The sequence below is a fragment of the Lipotes vexillifer genome, unplaced genomic scaffold (assembly GCF_000442215.2).
Source record: "Lipotes vexillifer unplaced genomic scaffold, Lipotes_vexillifer_v1.1 scaffold213, whole genome shotgun sequence".
NCBI lineage: Eukaryota > Metazoa > Chordata > Mammalia > Artiodactyla > Lipotidae > Lipotes > Lipotes vexillifer.
The window spans coordinates 3827644-3831538 of NW_006780610.1; positions in this window are offsets into that span (position 1 = coordinate 3827644).

Consider the following 3895-nt stretch of genomic DNA (forward strand, 5'->3'; position numbering starts at 1 on the left):
CCGGAGCCTGTGCTCCGAAACGGGAGAGGCCACAGCAGTGAGAGGCCCGCGTACCGGAAAAAAAAAAAAAAAAAAAAAAAAAAAGCAGAAAAATTGTAGAAAACATTTAAAATGCAGAAAAGTATAAAACAAGCTCCACCAGAGATATTTTGTTAAGTATCTTTTTAGTGTCCATAGTCACAAGTTTTTTTTAACAAAACATTTAGGGTGTCATTGATAAATATTGTTGTTTAAATTATCTTTTAAAAAAATCTTAATATAGTTTGGCCAGTTTTTCATATCCGTGAATATAGCTCAACACAATTATATACCATTTTATGAATGTATTATAATGTTATATTTTACATGTATTTTTTTAAGTCATCATGTTTTTCTACCTGTAAGGATAATACATTCTGGCTGTGAAAGATTGAAGTATTACAGAAAGTGAAAAATGCACAATGTCCACCTACCAGATACGTAATCATTTTTAATAATGTGGTGTATATTCTTCCAGGAATTTTTTTTTCTTCCAGAAATTAAAAAAAATCTATTCTATCACATATATAATAATTGTAAATAACTTAAGACATTTGGGTATCAGGTCTTATGATGTGCTGTGGGTACAGAGGTGAAGGAGAGCCCTAAAAAGATTTATAGTTCAACCAGGGAAAGATTTAAACCAGTGTTTCTCAAGTTTGAAAATGTATGTAAATCACTGGTATCTTGTTAAAATTTAGATTACCATTCTGTAGATCCTGGGGTTGGGCCCTGGACTCTGCATTTCTAACAAGGTCCCAGGTGATGCTGATGGTCCAAGGACCAGACTTTAAGTGAAGAGATTTAAACTGTAATATGATAATGCTGTATTTGAGATCAAAACAGAATTCCATGAGAGAATAGAGGGGACAGCCGACTGCTTGTGGGACTGCTTCATGGTGACTGTGACATCTGAGTCAGGCCTTGAGGCTCAGAAAGGAGTGCAGGTGCTCGCCGTACAGGGACAGTCTAAGCAAAGGCAGTATTTGAGAAAGAATGGAAGCTGATACCTCCTGGAAGTGTGCGGGTATCGTGCTTGTGGCTTGTACCCCCTAGAACTGGAAGTGTTAACAGTTGACTATAGCAAGTCACTGGAGTTCACAGGGGGACGGAAGAGTGGCAGGAAATGGGTCTATAAAGGTGAACTGGAATGAATTTGTGAATGCCATGATCAAGAGTATGTATTTTGCAAATGGGAGTTGCTTGTTTGTGTGTGTGTGTGTGTGTGTGTGTGTGTGTGTGTGTATAAAAATGAGCTTTTTAAACCTCCCTCATTGAAGCAAGTAATCATGACTGAATAGACACAAGTATGTTTAAGGTGCTAAGTAATAACTATGTATTATTTAAGTATAATTTTTCCTTCTTAGCTTTTTTCTTCTGCTGTTAAATTGCTATCCTAATTTTCCATTTTATTTATTTTCCTTATTTTTTTGGTTGCGTTGGGTCTTAGTTGCAGTACTCGGAGTCTTCATTGAGGTGTACAGGATCTTTTCGTTGTGGCTTGGGCTCTTCATTGCAGCGCATGGGCTTCTCTCTCTAGTTGTGCGTGGGTTCCAGAGCACGTGCGCTCTGTAGTTTGTGGCTCACGGGCTCTCGTTGAGGTGCATGAGCTGAGTAGTTGCAGCATGCAGGCTTAGGTGCCCCGCGGCATGTAGGTTCCCTGACCAGGGATCGAACCTGCGTCCCCTGCAGTGGAAGGTGGATTCTTTACCACTGGACTACCAGGGGAGTCCCTCTAATTGTCCTTTTTAAATTTACAATTAATTTGCTTTATTTTTTGAGTAAGTGATACTTTCACATTGTACAGAATTCATAGGGTGCAAGTGCAAGTGCATATTCAGTGAAAAGTTCTCCGTTACTCAGTCCCCCTCCCTGGAGGCAGCCAATGTTAAATGTTTCCAGTGTGTCCTTCCAAAAATATTCTTTGCCTCTATGAGTGCAGGGGTGGTTACCCTCCAAGATAGCCCCATAGATCCCAATGATCCATGCCCTTGTATACTCCCCTCCCCTTCAGTGTGGGCTGACCTTACAGATTCGCTTCTGATGAATAGAAGACAGTGGTAGTGGTGATCATTTCTGGAACTAGGTTATGAGGAAAGACTGGCTTCCATGGTGGGTGCTGTCCCTTGCTCTCCTGGGGAAGTCATCTGTGAGGCAGCCCTGTGGAGAGCTCACGTGAGAGCCTGATGCCTGCCAGCAACCCTGAGTGAACTTGGGAGCAGACCCTCTTCCCGAGCTGAGCCTTCAGATGAGACCACAGTCCCAGCTAACAGCTTGACTACAACCTCATGAGGACCTAAGCCAAAGGCAACCTAGCTTAGCCAGGCCCGGATTCCTGACCCATGGAAACAGATAATAAATGTTTGTCTTAAGTCATTAAGTTTTGGGGTAATTTGTTACACAATGATAGGTGACTAATGCAAGAAGCAAATATTTTTGTATTCTCTATAACTTCATACAAATAGTAGCATGCTGTATATCCAGTTTTGCACCTCGTTTTTTCCCTCTACTGTATCTTAGAGATCATTCTATATGAATATGTAAAGAGCTTCCTTAATTTTTTCTAAAAACAGTTGCGTAGTTTTCTGTTGTGTGGGTATAACATAATTTATTTAGCCCCTTACTGATGGCCATTAAGGTTGTTTCCAAGGTCTTGACGATTGTTAGGTTTTGGTAGCCCTCCCTCTCACTCCCACCCCTGCTCATGGTTTTTTCCTTGGAATTTTCAGTTAGTTAATACCACCCCACCCACTCACCCCCAGTAAAAAAAGAATTCTGTTGGTATTTTTACTGGAATCGTATTAAATTTATAAACTAATTTAGGGAGAATCATCATAGTGGGAATCCTTCTGGCTCTCCTTTAAGCATGCCACTGGCTCATGGGTTGAGATATTAAATGTGAGTTCTTTTCTCTGTTTCCCTCAGGTGGGGAATAGACTCTTGGTGCTCAGAACCCTCTTCCCTGTCTGTGAGACAATCTGTTGGGACGGAATGAAGAATTTGTGTTTCTTTCCTGTCTCTACCCCATCCACATTTAGAATGGACCTCAGAATTCTTCTCTCAGGCAGAGTAGAGGGTTTTCAAAGCCAGTGGGACCCTAGGCTCTGAAGAAAAGAACTTCTCCCTGCCTAGGGAGAATCCAGGCTGTGTGGTCTCTCTGACTTTAATCGGGATGATGGGGGCCGGGGACCATCTCCAGCTTGTTCAAGCATTGGGTTGTTTGTAATTCTTTCTCCCTGTGAGAAGGTGGGGAGAGCGCACATTTGGAGGAGCAGATTCAGGGATATGGGGAAGGAGCTAGTGTGCTGATAACCAACTCTGAGGAAACCTTGCTGAATTCAAGTGACCTGACCTGGGTCCAAGTCTCAGGTCAGCCTCCTACTAGACAGGTGATCTTGGGCGAGTCGTTTTCCCTCCTCTAAGTTTCAGCTTCTTCATCTGTACAATGAAATAATGACGTTTGTCCTTACAGAGTTGTAAGGCTTAAGTGGGAGGAGACGTGTGAGGGCTTTTGGTAAATTTATAAACATTGAAGGGGCTGAAATTCACTTGAGATTGATTAGTCACCTACTGCATGCATAGGTCTGGGCTGTGCCCTTTAACATGTTTCTCAACCCTTAACAAGCCGTGAAATAAATATGCTTTGAGAAATAGTTTTCTACGTGGCCACAGCTTATCAGTGGCATTGCCGGGATTCGTACCAGGGTTTTCTTGGTTCTGGTGAAAGGGGTCTTTTCCTTACACCACTGTTTCCTCTCTGCCACAGAAGGCGGAAGCTCCCTCACACCTTCTCAGCCGTGACAAGAGTTGGTTTCCCGAATACCCAGCCGTGCCTGGGACGTGAGTCCTCCAAATGCAGCGGTGAGTGCAGCGCTAC